We start from the raw sequence: 20660 nt of genomic DNA, 5'->3' as shown, positions 1-20660 counted from the left end.
ATGTGCCAGCGGTTATAAGCTTTGCCTGCTCTGAAGGGGCTCCAAATTAGCAAAGAAGGCTCCTGGGGAGTTAAAATGAAGACTCTAGTTTCAAGAAGCTTGCTCAGTAGGTGGTAGCAGCAAAAACAAAACCCAAACTGTGTACCTACGTGATGTTGGGTTGAATTTACTTGCAACCTTCTATGCGCCTGGGCCCCAGGTCTCCTGGATCACATACATGACTGCTTAGGTCTCAGGAGAACGCAACCCTTGAAAGGTCAGTGGGTGACAGGTGAAGACCCGATAGGACAATAGCTCCTAGGACAGATTCCAGCACCCTGAGTTCAGACCTCTGCCAGAATTCTCTGAGCCTCGCCCTCACGCTTTGGATCTGACCAGTGATTTGTGTACAGAAGGCTTTCTGAGTTAGGCCATTCAGTTCCTGCCTCAGAAGGGAGGCAGAGCTGGCCGCCTGGGGGGCTCAGTGGTTGAGCATCTGCCTTTGGCTCAGGGCATGACCCCGGGGTCCTGGGATCGAGTCTCACATCAGGCTCCCTGCAGGGAGTCTGCTTCTCCCTCTGTCTGTGTCTCTGCCTCTCTGAGTCTCTCATGAGTAAATAAAATCTTAAAAAAAAAAAAAAAGAGGGGGGAAGCAGAGCAATCCCACTCATGCTCCCATTGAGAACTGGGTCCTGGAGGCAGAGGCGGTGGCTTACAGGATGGGGGGAGACACAGGAGCACCTGGGTGACTGGTACTTCCATACACACAGTGTGTTATTTTCCTAGTCCTGCAGTAACAAGTGACAGCTTTAGTGGATTAAAAGGACACCAATTTATTACCTTGCCGCTCTGGAGGTCAGAAGTCTGAAATGGGTTCTCGTGGGCTAAGATCAAGGTGCTGTCGGGGCTATGTTTCCTTCTGGAGGCTCTAGGGGAGAACGGTTCCCTACCCCGTTCCAACTTCTAGAGGCCATGCATGTTCTTTCGTTGGCAGTCTCCTTCTCCCATCTTCAGAGCCAGCAGTGGTGGGGACAGGCTCTCGTCCTGTCGGAGTAGCTCCGATCCCCACTTTAAGGATGCTTGTGATGAAATTGGGCCCACCTAGGGAAACCGTGGTGCAAGGTCAGCTGATTGCCAACCTTAATTCCACCTGTTACCTTAATTCCTCTTTGCTGAGGAGTGTAACAGACTCCTGGGACTGAGACGTGAACAGTGGGGAGGGGAGATGTTATTTGGCATGACATAGAGTGAGCCCTCCTTCTGCCAGCAGGTTCTTATCCCCAGTTGAGCCCTGGGGCTCCTGGTCTTCAATGGACAGAAGTCAAGGGGGTGGGGTGGGGACCCCAGGAGCCTGGAAAGATTCCAGTGCCTTGGAGCTGCCCATGGCACAGAGGTGCTCCGTAGGGAAGGGACCAGTGCCACGGCGAATATTGCAAGATGAACTGAGTAGAGAGAGAGAGAGAGAGAGAGAGAGAAAAAAACTGTTCTGGGCAACATTTAAAAACAAAACAAAACAAAACAAAAACCCCAAAACAAAACAGATTTTTATCCTGAGCGCCGCAGGGCCGAGAAGAGGTCCACGCAACCTGGCAGAGAATTCTTTTTCAGCGAAAGTTGTGAGGGAAAGAGCTGAAGCCAGCATTGAAAGTAAGGGTCTGTGTGACCTAGGGAGTTGGACAGGAATACATTGTTTTTCCCTCCGCGGGTCTGAGTGTGTGTGTGTGTGTGCGTGTGTGTGTAGGGGAGCTTGGTTTCTTTTTTGAGTGAGTTTGGGAAATGCTGGTAACCCAAACGTCAATTTTCCCATCACAGCGCAGAGCTGCTGACGTCTGCCCTCTGAGACTTATGCGCCACCCCCCCTCCCCCCGTGTGGAATATCTCTGGATATAAATATGCTCATATAGAAGCTCATCCTTCCCTGTCTCTATGCAAGCTTTCTTTTGGGAAAAAAAAGGGACAATTTGGAGAGGATGTTCCCAAGGGGAAAAGATCTCCGAAGCAGCTAGGAGAGCAGCAGGCCAAAGCTGCGATGGCATGCCACCAAGCTCTGTCCTGCAACTTAACCACCATGGTGGCACTTGTCCCACATTGTGCGACCCTGTGACTTCTCTCCCGAGCCTGTGCTGTAAGGTGGTTGAGCTGCCTGCATCAGGGAGGCCTTCATCTGACTCGTAGCTCCCTCTGTGACCTGGAGTGAGTTTTCAATGTCTTTCTGTAACATGGTGTTGCACATATTTACTTCCAGAAGGGCTGGGAAGTTTAACTGAGATAGGACACGGGGAGCACCCAGAACAATTCTCCTTGGTGTGTTTTAGGTCCCTCTCTTTACCATCCCCTGACCTCCAATCATTCTTGATGATTCCAGGCAACCCTGGAAGCTTTTGATACAGCTTTCCTTTACTTCACCCTGAGTTATCTATGAGTGTGTAACAAGTCACCGCAAGTGGAGCAGCTTAAAACAGCACACACGTGCTTATTCTCTCATGGTTCCTGTGGGTTGGGATTCTGGGTGTGCCTTGGCTCAGGATTTCCCAGGGCTGCAGTCAGGGTAGCTGGCTGGGGTCGCGACCCCGTCAAACGCCAAGCATCCTCTTCCAAGCTCACTGGCTGAGTAGAATCCAGCTCCTTGCAGCTCTAGAACCCATCACAGCTTGCTCTGCCAAGGCCAGCAGGAGAATCTCTCTTTCACAAGAGACCCTTAAGAAGGACTTCCCTGATTAGGCCAGACCCACCCAGGATCACCTCCCTTTTGGTGAACTCAAAGTCACACCATTAAGGAACCTTCATGGTATCTGCAAAACCCCTTTACATTTGCCCAATCACATAACCTAACCATGGCCATGTCATTTGTCCCATTTCACCGGCCCCTCCCAGGCTGAAGGGAGATGGCTCTACAAGAGTAAAACTCACTGAGTCTTATGCTCTTCACAACTGTGGTCCCAGGCCTTCAGCCAGGTGGGAGTGGTTGTGTCTGGAGACGTGAGTCCACTGCACAGCTCAGGGTGGTCAGCTTGAACCTGGCCTTGTGTGGACCTCCTCGTGATGCAGGGAGGGAGCAAAGGAACAGCTCTCTTACGTGACCTCAGGACCTCCAGTTCTCTTCTTAGCACAATCCGCTCGCTCACCAAAGGGCATCACTGTCTTTTTGGATCTCATCATGTCCTTGTCCCCAATGCCTTTTCCCAGTATCATCTGGTATCTGTTTTCTCTTTTTTTTCTTCCACGTGTCTGATGAGCATTTGTTCCTCTTTTATCCAGTCATTGAAAGTGCAAGTAGGGATCTGTGCAAGCCATTTTGGCGAGTGCCCTCCTGGTAGACATCCAGCATGCACACGGGTTTGCAAACTCACATGATTCGAGCAAGGATAGGAGAGCGTGTGGGGGGCGGGGGTGTCTGTGGCCGACCGGACACACAGGCCCTGTCCAGATGGGGCAGCTATGACCTAAAGCTCTGGTTGATTCTGCCCAAACAGAAACTGATTGCTGTCCCCTCCAGATCAAACAAACAGAGAACCCAGGGTAAAATGTGACATGTATTGGTTTCTGAAAATGTGAATGAGTATTAGTAACTTCAAAAAACAAAGACAAACAAACAACAAAACCAACTCTTAAAACACCGTATGAGTCAACCACGGGCAGATTCAGGATGTGGGACCTGAGCCTTATACAATATGAGGTGGGGGTGGGGCTTTAAAAAAATGAGTGCAAAATCAGAAATGTGATGGTTTGCGAAAGTGTGACTTTTGGCCAAAGTTGAGAAGTTGAACGGCAACTAAGGAAGGCATGGAAGATTCGGATCCTTCGATCAACTGACCAGAAATGGCAACGCGGAAATGCTTCCTAACTGCATCCTGGCTTCCCTTCCAATCTAGAACTCTTTAGAATTTCCAGCCACTCCCAGCACCCACAGGGCCCATGTAAGTGGGTGGAGGGAGACCTGAAGCTGAGGCATCATTAACTTCATGGCAAATCTGTCTCTGGAGCCAATCAAACACATGTGCAAGCCAAATGAGGCTCACATACCTCTGGTCCCTAAAAGGCTCCATGGCCCCAGGAAGTAAACTCTGTGCTGCCAGTTTGAGGAATTACCTGTGTGAGGACCACAGCCTCAGCCTACTGCTTTGTTTCAATTCCAGAAGTATTTATTAAGTACAGACTGTGTTCTAGCACTGCAGGGGTCATAATGCAGCGGTGATCCTGGGCCTCTAGAGGCTAAGGTCACAGCGGCAAGGCAGCCCCAAGCTCCCCATCCAATGACATTATTAGGCTATAGTGGGATGAAATCTCAGATGGAACTCATGTGAGCCACCCTATTAATGTGACCTGTTTTCCTTCATCAAAGTGAATGTAGAAGGACTGTTGCCTCAGTTGAACATTCTTTAAAATGTAAAGGAAGTGGATTCGGTTGCAAGTAGGTGTCACAGCTCGTGTGTGTGTGTGTGCGTGTGTGCGTGTGTGTGTGTGGGGGGGGGTTGGGGGCACTGCCTACCAGCAATGCTTCCCACCCTGTCCCCCTCTCTTTGCACGTCTCCATCCTAGCTTGTGGCCAGGGAAAGGCAATGTGATTTGATCATTCTGGGTTAAAGCCACTGGGTCGGGCCGCATTCACTAGAGGGCAGGGTCACTGCGCTAAAAAGTCATGCATCCATGTGCTGCCTCTTCTTGGGCCTCCTTGTTGCTATGACTGTTGAGAGGGCGGGGAGGAGCATAGACCAGAAATAAAGAATGTGCATTCCGACACTGTGAGTATTCCTTCAGCTAGTTGGCCTTGAATGTGTGCAGTGACTGTTTCCTTGGGGTCCCGGGTACCTCCAAGGGGCCTGTTGCACGGCTGGGACTCGCTTGCCCTCAAGAATACGGGAGCTGGAAGTGCGTGTTGCAGAGTGGCACCCATGGTTGTCCTTCACTGTTGGATACATGGAATTTGCTTGATGCCAATTCTTGGGGCCACTTCCATTTGTTTTCTCTATATGTGGAGGGCACAGGATGTGAATAATCTTTGTCCAATAGCACCTTTTTAAAAAAGATTTTATTTATTTATTCATGAAAGACACACACAGAGAGAGGCAGAGAAACAGGCAGAGGGAGGAGCAGGCTCGCTGTGGGGAGTCCAATGCGGGACTCGATCCCAGGACCCCAGGATCAAACCCTGGACCGAAGGCAGATGCTCAGCTGCTGAGCCACCCAGGGCCCCTGTCCCAACGGCACTTATTAGTGTTTGTGCTTCTAGATTCTCTTGAGGGCCAGGCATTGTCAATCCTTTCCTTTCTCTCAAAACTCCTTCCACCTCTGTATTTTTTTCTGAAATTGCTCCCTAACACTCTAGACCCATAGAACCAAATGCTTTCTCTGCTGTACTTTCCCAAAAGAGCCCTGATGTCCATTGCAAGTTGAATGGATAAAAAAGATGTGGTGCATACACACAATGCAAGATTCCTCCGCCACCAAAAAAAAAAAAAAAAAAAAAAAAAAAAATTGAGATCTTAACATTTGCAACGACGTGTATGGAGCTGATTTATGATGCTAAGCAAAGTAAGTTTTGTCACCGAAGTGATGTTTCTGAATCACAAGCAGGATCACTTTGCTTCCTACCTAAATCCTGCCGTGGCTCCCAACTGCCACACTCCTGAGGGTGCCATAGAAAGCTCCATATTGTTCGACCCCAACAAAGTCTACCTTAGTTCCTGCCCCTCCCATTTTATTGTCTGTCTACTAGCAATGATAAATAGTGTTATGAACACAGAGGCTTTTCTCTGTTTTTCTTTTCCTAAGATGTTTCATTTTTTCCCCGAGAATGCCTTCTTTTCTCCTATGTTGAAGCATCCTTCTTATATTTCACAGCCCAACTCAGATGACCTTATTCAGGAAATCTTCCTTGACAGCTCAGGCCGGGAGGCTCCGGCCCTCCTCGCTTTGCTACTTTCCTATCTCCTATGCACTCCTGTTATTGTATTTGTCAGGGAGGATTATCGATACTTTTTAACACAAAAATCCTTCCAGGGCTTTATGGGCCCCTGGGGGACAGAGACGTTGTTTTCATTCATGTCCATAACCCACTATCTATTTTCCCTTTTGATTTTATGTTGCTAGTTCCCTGCATGACTCATCTTGTAATAAACTGTCCTTCGGCCTAATTTCTGATTGAATTATTATATATAGACGGGTGTTTCTCGTCTTTCTCTTTATCTTCTCTTCTACAAAGAGCTTCTAAACTTCTTGAAGGCTGTGGCTACATCGTATTATTCTTTATATTCACCAAGGTGTCTTATAACAGGGCTCTCAAAGAGTAGTTGGAACAGGGGGTGGTGAGATGATGCCTGGGGTGTGGGGACTGTTTTGTTCTGATTCACTCCATTCACGCTTTCCAGAGATGACGAAACTGCTTTTGGTTCATGTGGTCTGATCTGGGAGTTTGCTTTTCCAAACCAATTTTTTTTTTTTTTTTTTTTTTTTTTGCTTGGCAACTGGTCACATTCTGTTTTCCTGACTCCTTACTTTGCTCAGCATCCCTGCTGTCTCCTCCGCTCCCCAGAAAACAGAATGGAAACCCATAAATCCCCGACCTGCTTCAGATGCCCTCACAAATCCTGCATGCCTGGCCTCCTTAACCTGGGCCGCCTATTATGGCTAAGGAATAGTGAAGCACTACCCAGTGTGGGGTGGGAGTATGAGGGTTTGCAGGCAGCCGTACGACTCAGTGAGCCGCAATCACTCGAGAGCATTCCAAACTGCTTCTTTACTTCATCCCACGTCTCCAGAGCTGTGAATGAGGCAGGAGAGTTCTGGGGGACACCATGTGTGGGAAGTATTTCCCTCCCTCTGAAAACAACAGGGCCCACTCAGGGAGTTAGAACATGCTAAATAAAGCTGACATCTCACTATTGAAGTCAGTCCATTCCAAGTAAGAATGCCTGAAAAGGGCAAAATCCAAGTGCGATTAAAACCAGTTAATGATAGCAGGAAAGAAAATTCAGGGTGGGGCCGTGTTAGCCAACAACACCCTCACTCATCTCAGGAACCTGGTGTCCAGTAAAAAGAAACTTAAAAAAAATTCATTCATGGGGCACCTGGGTGGCTCTGTTGGTAAAGCACCTGCCTTCACGTCAGTCACGATCCCAGGACATGATCCCTGCATCAGGCTCCCTGCTCAGTGGAGAGCCTGCTTCTCCCTTTCCCTCTGCTGCTCCTCCTGCTTGTGATCTCTCTCTCCCTCTCAAATAAATAAAATCTTTTAAAAAAATCATTTATTTCAGCCAAAGGCCAAGGGATATTTGAATCCACTGGATGTTTCTGTAGCAAAATTCCTTTTTATGAACATACGTTGAATGGATGTGTCAGTTTTATAGAAATTGACCCGGGCATCTCTCAGACTTAAATGCACAGGGTGTTAAGACGGGGGTTACAACCCTTAGCATGACTCTTCTTGTAAGTTTTTTCTTTTTTCTAAATCAAGACTATCTTTTTTAGCACAGTTCTGGATGCGCAGCGAAACTGAAAGGAAGGCACAGGGATTTCCCATACACCATCTGCCACCGCATGCCCAAGCCTCCCCTAGCCAAATGGTCTGTTATAACTGATGGACCTATGGTGATATATCAGAATCACCCATATTCCAGAGTCTCCATTATTGCTCACTTCTGGTGGTGTATGCTCTACGGGTTTGGATGAAGGGCTAATGACATGGATCCACCTTATAAAATAGTTTCACTGCCCTAAAAATCTTCTGTGTTCCATCTCATTCACCACCCTCCCAGAAGACTTTTCCGTTTTACAATTGTACTATTTTCCCCAAGCTTCAATTCAAATGCACCTTTACCTTGTCGAAGCCCTTCTGAGTATTTCCCTTTGTGATCCTCATAGCCATCCTGTGAGGTATTGAAGACACTTAAAAAATATTTTATTTATTTATTCATGAGAGACACAGAGAGGGAGGCAGAGACACAGGCAGAGGGAGAAGCAGGCTCCCTGAGGGGAGCCCAGGATTACGCCCTGAGCCGAAGGCAGACACCCAAGTGCCCCTGAGGATACTTTTTGATGGCTGGAGTAGCTGCCTTAGAAAAGAGGGGCACTGAGCCACCAGAGGTTGTCCCTCCAGGTAGAGGTGGAGCTAAGACCAGGTCTTGGGGCTCCCCGCTTCTGTGGGACTGCTCTTTGTAGGAGCTTTTGCAGCCTCTGCTTTAACAGTTGACTCAGAAGCCTGCTTGTTTCCCTCTCTGGGTATCCACATGCCCTGCATTTGACAGGTGGGTTTTTTTTTTTTTTAATTCCTCTGGGTGGTCAGTATTGAAGTCAGGGAAACTTTAAACATCTCAATGCAACTTCCTGGCTCATGCAGTATTTTCTTACAGTATGTTGCCAATTCCTGTTTTTCTTCTGGAAAATCCTTTATTGTGAACTGACCTTGGTGCTGACCCATTCCATTAAAACACACACACACACACACACACACACAATGAAAAACCTCACACACACTCCCAGGCACACACAAACCAGGATTTTGTTACATTATCATGCAAAGCTGAAGAATAGTAACTGTGTGTCCAAGGCTTTCCAGTATCTTCCAGTCTTGACAGAAAATGTGTTAAAAGTGACCAAAGGAGGATCCTGGAAGATTCAATAAAATTTATGTGTCTGCTGATGGGTTGAGTTTGGAATGAAGTTTATTGAAACCTGGAACTGTTAGCAGTATAATTCTTCCCCTTGTGTACAGGGGCAGTAGTAACACAGGGACTACTTATGGCGAAGGATGTGGGTTCCAGAGCCAGATGCCCAAGAGTAATTTCAAGGCTCTACCTTTTTTTTTTTTTTTTTTTTTTTTTTTTTTTTTTTTTTATTGGTGTTCAATTTACTAACATACAGAATAACACCCAGTGCCCGTCACCCATTCACTCCCACCCCCCGCCCTCCTCCCCTTCTACCACCCCTAGTTCGTTTCCCAGAGTTAGCAGTCTTTATGTTCTGTCTCCCTTTCTGATATTTCCCACACATTTCTTCTCCCTTCCCTTATTTTCCCTTTCACTATTATTTATATTCCCCAAATGAATGAGAACATATAATGTTTGTCCTTCTCTGACTGACTTACTTCACTCAGCATAATACCCTCCAGTTCCATCCACGTTGAAGCAAATGGTGGGTATTTGTCATTTCTAATAGCTGAGTAATATTCCATTGTATACATAAACCACATCTTCTTTATCCATTCATCTTTCGTTGGACACCGAGGCTCCTTCCACAGTTTGGCTATCGTGGCCATTGCTGCTAGAAACATCGGGGTGCAGGTGTCCCAGCGTTTCATTGCATTTGTATCTTTGGGGTAAATCCCCAACAGTGCAATTGCTGGGTCGTAGGGCAGGTATATTTTTAACTGTTTGAGGAACCTCCACACAGTTTTCCACAGTGGCTGCACCAGTTCACATTCCCACCAACAGTGTAGGAGGGTTCCCTTTTCTCCACATCCTCTCCAACATTTGTTGTTTCCTGCCTTGTTAATTTTTCCCATTCTCACTGGTGTGAGGTGGTATCTCATTGTGGTTTTGATTTGTATTTCCCTGATGGCAAGTGATGCAGAGCATTTTCTCATGTGCATGTTGGCCATGTCTATGTCTTCTTCTGTGAGATTTCTGTTCATGTCTTTTGCCCATTTCATGATTGGATTGTTTGTTTCTTTGGTGTTGAGTTTAAAAAGTTCTTTATAGATCTTGGAAACTAGCCCTTTATCTGATATGTCATTTGCAAATATCTTCTCCCATTCTGTAGGTTGTCTTTGAGTTTTGTTGACTGTATCCTTTGCTGTGCAAAAGCTTCTTATCTTGATGAAGTCCCAATAGTTCATTTTTGCTTTTGTTTCTTTTGCCTTCGTGGATGTATCTTGCAAGAAGTTACTATGGCCGAGTTCAAAAAGGGTGTTGCCTGTGTTCTTCTCTAGGATTTTGATGGAATCTTGTCTCACATTTAGATCTTTCATCCATTTTGAGTTTATCTTTGTGTATGGTGAAAGAGAGTGGTCTAGTTTCATTCTTCTGCATGTGGATGTCCAATTTTCCCAGCACCATTTATTGAAGAGACTGTCTTTCTTCCAATGGATAGTCTTTCCTCCTTTATCGAATATTAGTTGCCCATAAAGTTCAGGGTCCACTTCTGGATTCTCTATTCTGTTCCACTGATCTATGCGTCTGTTTTTGTGCCAGTACCACACTGTCTTGATGACCACAGCTTTGTAGTACAACCTGAAATCTGGCATTGTGATGCCCCCAGATATGGTTTTCTTTTTTAAAATTCCCCTGGCTATTCGGGGTCTTTTCTGATTCCACACAAATCTTAAAATAATTTGTTCTAACTCTCTGAAGAAAGTCCATGGTATTTTGATAGGGATTGCATTAAACGTGTATATTGCCCTGGGTAACATTGACATTTTCACAATATTAATTCTGCCAATCCATGAGCATGGAATATTTTTCCATCTCTTTGTGTCTTCCTCAATTTCTTTCAGAAGTGTTCTATAGTTTTGAGGGTATAGATCCTTTACATCTTTGGTGAGGTTTATTCCTAGGTATCTTATGCTTTTGGGTGCAATTGTAAATGGGATTGACTCCTTAATTTCTCTTTCTTCAGTCTCATTGTTAGTGTATAGAAATGCCACTGACTTCTGGGCATTGATTTTGTATCCTGCCACGCTACCGAATTGCTGTATGAGTTCTAGCAATCTTGGGGTGGAGACTTTTGGGTTTTCTATGTAGAGTATCATGTCATCGGCGAAGAGGGAGAGTTTGACTTCTTCTTTGCCAATTTGAATGCCTTTAATGTCTTTTTGTTGTCTGATTGCTGAGGCTAGGACTTCCAGTACTATGTTGAATAGCAGTGGTGAGAGTGGACATCCCTGTCTTGTTCCTGATCTTAGGGGAAAGGCTCCCAGTGCTTCCCCATTGAGAATGATATTTGCTGTGGGCTTTTCATAGATGGCTTTTAAGATGTCGAGGAATGTTCCCTCTATCCCTACACTCTGAAGAGTTTTGATCAGGAATGGATGCTGTATTTTGTCAAATGCTTTCTCTGCATCCAATGAGAGGATCATATGGTTCTTGGTTTTTCTCTTGCTGATATGATGAATCACATTGATTGTTTTACGGGTGTTGAACCAGCCTTGTGTCCCAGGGATAAATCCTACTTGGTCATGGTGAATAATTTTCTTAATGTACTGTTGGATCCTATTGGCCAGTATCTTGTTGAGAATTTTTGCATCCATGTTCATCAGGGATATTGGTCTGTAATTCTCCTTTTTGGCGGGGTCTTTGTCTGGCTTTGGAATTAAGGTGATGCTGGCTTCATAGAACGAATTTGGAAGTACTCCATCTCTTTCTATCTTTCCAAACAGCTTTAGGAGAATAGGTATGATTTCTTCTTTAAACGTTTGATAAAATTCTCCTGGGAAGCCATCTGGCCCTGGACTCTTGTGTCTTGGGAGGTTTTTGATGACTGCTTCAATTTCCTCCCTGGTTATTGGCCTGTTCAGGTTTTCTATTTCTTCCTGTTCCAGTTTTGGTAGTTTGTGGCTTTCCAGGAATGCGTCCATTTCTTCTAGATTGCCTAATTTATTGGCGTATAGCTGTTCATAATATGTTTTTAAAATCGTTTGTATTTCCTTGGTGTTGGTAGTGATCTCTCCTTTCTCATTCATGATTTTATTAATTTGAGTCTTCTCTCTCTTCTTTTTAATAAGGCTGGCTAATGGTTTATCTATCTTATTAATTCTTTCAAAGAACCAACTCCTGGTTCTGTTGATCTGTTCCACGGTTCTTCTGGTCTCGATTTCGTTGAGTTCTGCTCGAATCTTTATTAGCTCCCTTCTTCTCTTGGGTGTAGGATCTATTTGCTGTTTTTTCTCTAGCTCCTTTATGTGTAAGGTTAGCTTTTGTATTTGAGTTCTTTCCAGTTTTTGAATGGATGCTTGTATTGCGATGTATTTCCCCCTTAGGACTGCTTTTGCTGCATCCCAAAGATTTTGAACGGTTGTATCTTCATTCTCATTAGTTTCCATGAATCTTTTTAATTCTTCCTTAATTTCCTGGTTGACCCTTTTATCTTTTAGCAGGATGGTCCTTAACCTCCATGTGTTTGAGGTCCTTCCAAACTTCTTGTTGTGATTTAGTTCTAATTTCAAGGCATTATGGTCCGAGAATATGCAGGGGACAATCCCAATCTTTTGGTATCGGTTCAGACCCGATTTGTGACCCAATATGTGGTCTATTCTGGAGAAAGTTCCATGTGCGCTTGAGAAGAATGTGTATTCAGTTGAGTTTGGATGTAAAGTTCTGTAGATATCTGTGAAATCCATCTGGTCCAGTGTATCATTTAAAGCTCTCGTTTCTTTGGAGATGTTTTGCTTAGAAGACCTATCAAGTATAGAAAGAGCTAGATTGAAGTCACCAAGTATAAGTGTATTATTATCTAAGTATTTCTTCACTTTGGTTAATAATTGATTTATATATTTGGCAGCTCCCACATTCGGAGCATATATATTGAGGATTGTTAAGTCCTCTTGTTGAATAGATCCTTTAAGTATGATATAGTGTCCCTCTTCATCTCTCACTACAGTCTTTGGGGTAAATTTTAGTTTATCTGATATAAGGATGGCTACCCCTGCTTTCTTTTGAGGACCATTCGAATGGTAAATGGTTCTCCAACCTTTTATTTTCAGGCTGTAGGTGTCCTTCTGTCTAAAATGAGTCTCTTGTAGACAGCAAATAGATGGGTCCTGCTTTTTTATCCAGTCTGAAACCCTGCGCCTTTTGATGGGGTCATTAAGCCCGTTCACATTCAGAGTTACTATTGAGAGATATGAGTTTAGTGTCATCATGATATCTATTCAGTCTTTGTTTTTGTGGACTGTTCCACTGAACTTCTTCTTAAAGGGGAATTTTAAGAGGCCCCCTTAAAATTTCTTGCAGAGCTGGTTTGGAGGTCACATATTCTTTTAGTTGCTGCCTGTCTTGGAAGCTCTTTATCTCTCCTTCCATTTTGAATGAGAGCCTTGCTGGATAAAGTATTCTTGGTTGCATGTTCTTTTCATTTAGGACCCTGAATATATCCTGCCAGCCCTTTCTGGCCTGCCAGGTCTCTGTGGAGAGGTCTGCTGTTACCCTAATACTCCTCCCCATAAAAGTCAGGGATTTCTTGTCTCTTGCTGCTTTAAGGATCTTCTCCTTATCTTTGGAATTTGCAAGCTTCACAATTAAATGTCGAGGTGTTGAACGGTTTTTATTGATTTTAGGGGGGGATCTCTCTATTTCCTGGATCTGAATGCCTGTTTCCCTTCCCAGATTCGGAAAGTTTTCAGCTAGAATTTGTTCAAATACATATTCTGGCCCTCTGTCCCTTTCGGCGCCCTCGGGAACCCCAATTAAACGTAGGTTTTTCTTCCTCAGGCTGTCGTTTATTTCCCTTAATCTATCTTCATGGTCTTTTAATTGTTTGTCTCTTTTTTCCTCAGTTTCCCTCTTTGCTGTCAACTTGTCTTCTAGGTCACTCACTCGTTCTTCCACCTCGTTAACCCTCGTCGTTAGGACTTCTAGTTTGGATTGCATCTCATTCAATTGGTTTTTAATTTCTGCCTGATTAGCTCTAAATTCTGCAGTCATGAAGTCTCTTGAGTCCTTTATACTTTTTTCTAGAGCCACCAGTAGCTGTATAATAGTGCTTCTGAATTGGCTTTCTGACATTGAATTGTAATCCAGATTTTGTAACTCTGTGGGAGAGAGGACTGTTTCTGATTCTTTCTTTTGAGGTGAGGTTTTCCTTCTAGTCATTTTGCTCAGTGCAGAGTGGCCAAAAGCAAGTTGTATTGGGAAAAAGAGAAAAAGAGAGGAGAGAAAGAAGGAAAGAAAAGAGAAAGAGAAAAAAAAAAGGGAAGAAAAAGAAAAAAAAAACGAAAAAAAAAAAAAAAAAAAAAAAGAAGAAAAAGAGAAAGAAAAAGAAAGGAGAAAAAAAGGGGGTGGGGGAAGGAAACAAATCAAAAAGCAAAACAAAACAAAAACAAAAACAAAAACAAAAACAAAAACAAACAAACAAAAAAAGAACCACCGGGGAGTATCTTCTGATTCTGTGTTCTTTAAGTCCCTTGGCTTCTCCTGGAAGTTGTCCGTCTAGCTGATCTTCTGGGGGAGGGGCCTGTTGTGCTGATTTTCAGGTGTTAGCAGTTGGGGGAGCTGCTGTGCCCCTGCCTGGTGCAGGGCTCAGTGGGGGTTGTTTACCCCGTGAGGCCGCAGGAGGAACAGCCCCAGTGGCGGGGCAGCTCTGGAAACCTGGATTCAGCTCCGGCAGGAACTCCGTCTGCAGGGCCTGGAGGCTCCGGGGCGGGGCCGCTGATGTGCTCAGCTGGGGCAGGAGCGTCCTCGCTGTCCTGGGCCCTCCCGGCCTCTGCCTGTCCCGGGGGAGGCGGGATCCTGGGCTGTGTCCCGGCGCCCTGTGCTCCGGAGCCTGCGCTGGTGGATTCGCGCTCCCGGGGCCGCGCAACCCCCTCCGCGGAGCCGCCGCCCGAGCCCCTCCGAGCTGCTCCTGGAACCGCGCAGCCCCCACCGCACGGAGCCTCTTCTTCTGCCCGAGCCCCTCCGAGCTGCTCCCGGGGCCCCGCAGCCCCCTCCGCGGAGCCGCCGCCCGAGCCCCTTCAGCTGCTCCGGGTCCCGCCGGGTCCCGCCGTGCGCGCTGCAGCCCTTAGGGAGCTCGGCGCACTCTCCTGGGCGCGCAGTTGCTGTTACTGTCCCGGGGAACCCGAGGGCATCCCCGCCCTCCTGGGTCCTGCTCCAACTCCCCGCGAGCCCCTTTCCGCCCGGGAAGGTCGGTGCAGCTCCTGCGTCTCCGGGACGGGGCTCTCCTGTCCTGGGGACACTCGCCCCGGCCTCAGCCCGGCTCCTCGCGGGGCCCCTCCCCCTTGGAGGCCTTTGTTCCTTTATTTCTTTTTCCCCGTCTTCCTACCTTGATAGATGCGCGAACTCTTCTCACTGTAGCATTCCAGCTGGTCTCTCTTTGAATCTCAGGCCGAATTCATAGATTTTCAGGATAATTTGAAGGTTTTCTAGGTAGTTTGGTGGAGACAGGTGATTTGGAGACCCTACTCCTCCGCCATCTTGCTCCTCTCCCCAAGGCTCTACCTTTTATTACCTGTGTGACCTCAGGCAAATTAGTTCTCTGTTCCTTGTGTCTCAGTTTCCTTGTCTGCAAGATGAAGATGTCTAGGTCATAAAGTCATGGAGAGGATTCAACAGATAAATATGTATAAAGCTCTTAAGACAAAGCTGGGCATGTGGGAAACTCCCCCCAAAAAGGAGAGCCATGATGATGACCATAATGGTGGTGGTGATTTATGCATCAACCAACCCATTTGCAGGCAAAGCGATATATATATATAAAGCTACATATTAGGATCTGTGAATAGTGACCCCTTGGGAAAGAATTATTTTCTGTGGTAGAAAGAGTCAGAGCAATTCCACATGGGTGGCAAGGTCAGCATTCTTGAAACAGCTTTCAGTAACATGAAACCAGACTGTCCTTGCAAGAAATCAGTGCCTCCCCCTGGCCAGGTGGTGGTATTGCAGGTAGAGGAGCATTGGCTGGCATCTGAGTTTTTTCTAAAGATTCCACAGGAGAAATACAAATGTGGAATGATCCTTGCTTAAGTTAATTATAATAATGGAAACAGTGATATTCGGTTTTAAGTTTTATTTTTGTACTACGTTTTCTTTTTTAAAGATTCATTTATTTATTTGAGAGAGAGAGAGAAAGAAGGAGCAGAGGAAGAGAATCCCAAGCAGACTCTCTGCTGAGTGTGGAGCCCAATGTGAGGCTCGATCCAGGACCCTGAGGTCATGACCTGAGCAGAAACCAGGAGTTGGATACTTAACTGACTAAGCCATCCAGGCGCCCCTGGTTTTTGCCCTACTTGAAAAGGAAAACCAAAACCCTTAAGACTAATACCTACTTGGTAGAAGTTTGAGAACTTAGAACTAATGTGTCTAAAAAGTTTTGTGTCCTTTTTTTCTTTGCTGTTGTTACTGTATTTGGGTTTGCTGATTGGCAGTTTTGTAGGCCAACACACTATTGTACCTGCCAGAAAATAAAGCCATATGTTAAATGCTGATAGACATGACCTATCATCAAAAAGTTTTTTGAATCTGGGCTACAAAATACTTATTTAAATGTATGTATTTAATGTATGTATGTATGTACAAGAACACAACAGCATTAGCTAACATCAAGTAAATTCTAGGGATATGAATGGTTTTGTTATTTCATTTAATACACCCAGTAGCCTTGGGAAGTAGTACCAGTTTTATTCCCATTTTACACACAGGGAAACTGAGATTCAGAAAGACTGTTATTTTTAGACAAGGGGTCCTACCCCAGGTGCCATATCTTAGGGAACCCCCTTGCTTTGGAGTGCCTCCCTTGAAATTTTCTTTTCTTAAAAGATTTTATTTATTTATTCATGAGAGACACACAGAGAAGGAGAGGCAGAGATACGGCAGAGGGAGAAGCAGTCTCCATCCCGATGCAGAACTCGATCCCAGTACTCCAGGATCACGCCCTGGGCTGAAGGGGGCACTAAACCTCTAAGCCACTGGGGCTGCCCGAAATCTTTTAAGTCTTATGGCCAGCAGTACTACCCTGGCTAAGAGCTGTGAGCCCAAATCAGACCAGCTGGGCCCACTCCCTCTCTCTTTCTCCCCTCTGGGGTGTTCTCTAACCCTCTAGCCCATGTGTATGGAGTGAGGTTGACCAGATGTCCACATAAGCTCTAGCACCGGAACTTAATGAGAGGTCTGTGTTCCCTTGACCAGCCCTGAGTCTAGGAGGACAGCCTGGTGAGCTGATCACTTCCTCTGACTTGTGTGTTATTAGGCTGCCAGGAATCATGCTGACATGCTGATTTTGAGTGACTCAGATGAATTATTTGGATGGGAGCCCTACTAAAAAAAAAATTCTCCAAAGCTCCTGTACTTCCTAGGGGTGGGTAGCCTTGCTTAGAGAAGTAAAGCAGTTTGAACAAAATCATCCAGCTGGGTAAGTGGTAGGGCTGTTATTCGACCTTAGGCATGTCAGAGGCACTTGCATATTCATTCTTTATTTTTAAAGTACTAGGAGTTGTGATTTGTATGTGTAAATTTTGCAAAAATGATCAATTCCTTCAGCAATATTAATATGTGAAGAATAATCAAACAACCTTTCCACAATTCTCTTTGGTCTCTGACCACCTTCCATTCTAGTTCTACCTTACATAAAAATATGAATTTAATAGTGCCCTCAGGTTTATTTATGGGGCTTTCCAGGAGTGAATTAATGGTTTAGGGTTGGTATTATGACACCAGCCTTTAAGCTGCTTGTCACTGGTGTGGCCTGATCCTTGAAGAGACATAGATGGATTCCTAGGATTGGCCTTCAGATCTTTAGTTGGAAATGATACCACCTCTGGGAACACAGAAAGGCATTTCCGATGTCCAACAAAAGTGTCACCAAAGAGAGAGAAAAAAAAATACAACAATTCCGTAAACATTCATGACAGCGGAATTAAAAATTTCTGACATTTGTTTATTAAAGATTATAACTCACTTCAACATCACACAGGATGAAACCCCTTTAACCAGATAATAAGCACAGCACGTTCTTTATGATCATGCCAACAATAAAACTGGAATACTTTACTATTTGTTATTTATTGGGTCAACTAGACAAATCATTTTTCTACATGCCAGGCTTAGGATATTCCTTATTTTCTCTCTCCTTCTTATAAATAAAAACAGCATAGAGTGGGTATTAATGCATTTAATGCACTTTGCACATTAAGAGCCACATTTGTTGGTGTTGGTGCTGAAGTTCCAGAGTTTGTAGCAGTGACAATATATGTGCATTTTTATTTCCCATTAGACTTGTAGAAGGGTCACCTTTAGCTCTTGCCAATGGTGGAAACTGTTTTTTTTTTTTAATGTTTTTTCCAATGTCTATCCATTTATTTTGCTTTATCTTCAGCCACCATGCCAGACCACGCCAATATGCATTTCCTACTTAGATGGTGTTAATGACCTCCTAAATACTCTCCCCAAAATCCATTCTTGCACCTCTGAAGTCACTCTCTACACAGAAGTCAGAACGATCTTCCTCTATCCCAGCTTTCACTCTGGAAGATACAGGCAAGTGAGCAGAAATCTTGTCTCTCTTACACCCCAATGGAACCTCAGTGCCTAGAACTGTGCCTTGCACATGGTAGATGGTCAGTAAATGGTTGCTAAGTGTTTGTTGAATGAGGAAGCTGAGATCCCTAGAAATAGACCTTGTCTGGGTCTTGAACATGAGGCCTTGAATCAGGGTTTCTGTGACCTAGGGCTGTCCTTCTTGTTTTTTGAATTCCTGTTTTATTTGTATCCTGTCTTTTCTGTAGAAAGGGACCTCTCCTCTTTACGTTAAATTTGCTGGATTTATCTGTTTTTAATGCAATGAGTAATTTCTTGTAGAGCATGGATTTTCTACTGTGCATTTCCCCAATCTTTCTTTATTCTCTCTCTATATTCTTTGACATGTCCTATATCCTTGTAGCTAGGAAGCACTGAGAGCTGATGGTTAGATACTGATGTGGGGAAAACCATATTCATGTGGCAGAGCAACTGGAGAAATCAAGACCTGGGAGATCTTTTTTTTTTTTTTTTTTTTTTGGCCTGGGAGATCTTTGAGGAAGTTGGGCCATTTGTGCACAAATAGTAATAATCACAGATATCACTACTTAATCGATGAGTATGCGCTCTGGACCAAACATAGTATGAGGTACTTTACACATAATTCATAAATGTACACATAAATTCTTACCTATTCCTCATAGCAATCCTAAGACCTATATACCTTCCTCTTTCTTTTTCTTTCTTTCTTTCTCTTTTTTTTTTATTTATTTTTTTTTTATTGGTGTTCAATTTACTAACATACAGAATAACACCCAGTGCCCGTCTTCCGTCTTTCTTTCTTTCTTTCTTTCTTTCTTTTCTTTCTTTCTTTCTTTCTTTCTTTCTTTCTTTCTTTCTTTCTTTCTTCTTTCTTTCTTTCTTTCTTTCTTTCTTTCTTTCTTTCTTTCTTTCTTTCTTTCTTTCTTTCTTTTCTTTTAAAAGATTTTATTTTTATTTATTCATGAGAGATACAGAGAGAGAGGCAGAGACACGGGCAGAGGGAGAAGTAGGCTTGATTGCAGGACCCTGGGATCATGACCTGAGCCAAACGCAGATGCTCAACCACTGAGCCACCCAGGTGCCCCCACTTTCCTCTTTCTTTAGGGAGGAAGCTGACATTCAAGGAGGTTAGAAGGCTTTCAAGAAAGTGGCATAGATTCTGACATAAGTCTGGTAAGTCAGGAGAGGGATCTGTAGGTTACTCAGCCTCCAAAGTGAGGAGTGAGACAACTAACACCCTGATTGGGAGTTTAGCCTGAGCTTAAGAAATCAGAGATGGGTGAAGAAGTGAAGCTCAAGGAACAGAGAGTTCAAAAGAGCTAATCTAAAACTCAGAGACAGAAATTAGATCTTAATCATCACAAGGCAGACACAAGGAGGCAAAGCTCATCAGAAAGATGGTGCTTTCTGGCCCCTTGATGTCCAGGCACCTTTCCTGTAATTTTAAGAGTATTCTTTGGAAATGACAAGGATTTAAAAAAACCAAAACACCTGATATTCAAGGAGGGTCTTTCTTTCTGAGTCAATGATGAGAGGCATTTACTGGCTGGACCCTCTCTAGGGCAGAGATAAGTTGCCCCTGAGACACGGTGACTAGTTTTGGAAGCCTAATAAAGCAGCAACATAGGACAGAGTGAGAGAGAAACATTTGGAAGATTTGAAGGGAGCATCTGGCATGAAGGGAATAGGCCAAGCTGAGGCTATGTGGCCTTTAATTGCCCAACAGATGACTTTAGACTGCCATGTGTCAACGCTTACACCCAAGGTTAAGTATGAAATGTATTTTCTTGATCAGAGTCACCTGCAAATGCCCATTCTGTGCCCCAGAAGGTTTATATTTCCAGGTAAGAAAAGGGATGAATGGCCAGAAAGTAGGGTCAGGATGCTCCATCAAAGGGGGACCAAAGGCAAGGTAGGAGCAACGACTAGCCATGAAATATTAATCTCCATGCTTCAAACTTCTCAAGGAAATTTCTCAATGTATTGCCATGCAGGGGCTGTTGTGCAATTGACCCTAACAAAAAATACTTCCACGCTTTACTAAAGTCTACTTTTGAGCTGCCCAATGTTTTCATCATAATATTTACTTCTGGGTAAATAGGCTAAATTCTCTAATTCTGATACAAAACAGAAAGATCAGAGATTGAAAATAAATAGATGACATGGCTGTTTAAAGATAATGTAAAATGTTTTCTAGCAGCATAAATATTTGATTGTAAAACTTTCAATATGTTGTGTCTATTAACTAGTAATGTACAATATTTAAATAATTTGGCCAGCCGACATGGGCCAGGGTCACGGGGGAGGATGTGGTGAAGGCCCAACCTGGCAAGACACCAACTTGAAGTCATAACACAACCCCAAAGCCTGGCCCCAGGCACTATCTGCTCCATCTGGAGCTTCTTGGTTAGGACCAAGGCATGGACAAGAGCAGAGGGTTAAACGGAACATGGGGGCATCTGAAATTTCTCTGTTGTCTTCCAT

At 44.5% G+C, this 20660-nt stretch overlaps 1 protein-coding gene across 3 annotated transcripts in view; it reads right to left on the bottom strand.

The window, feature by feature from the left end:
* Positions 1–20660, bottom strand: part of MYOCD (myocardin) — a 149913-nt gene that overhangs the window by 101061 nt on the left and 28192 nt on the right. The window lies entirely within an intron of this gene.

Source organism: Canis lupus, chromosome 5 (assembly GCF_011100685.1).
Source record: "Canis lupus familiaris isolate Mischka breed German Shepherd chromosome 5, alternate assembly UU_Cfam_GSD_1.0, whole genome shotgun sequence".
Classification (NCBI taxonomy): Eukaryota; Metazoa; Chordata; class Mammalia; order Carnivora; family Canidae; genus Canis; species Canis lupus.
The sequence above is the reverse complement of the archived record's forward strand: the minus strand, read 5'-3'. Positions and strand labels throughout refer to the sequence as shown.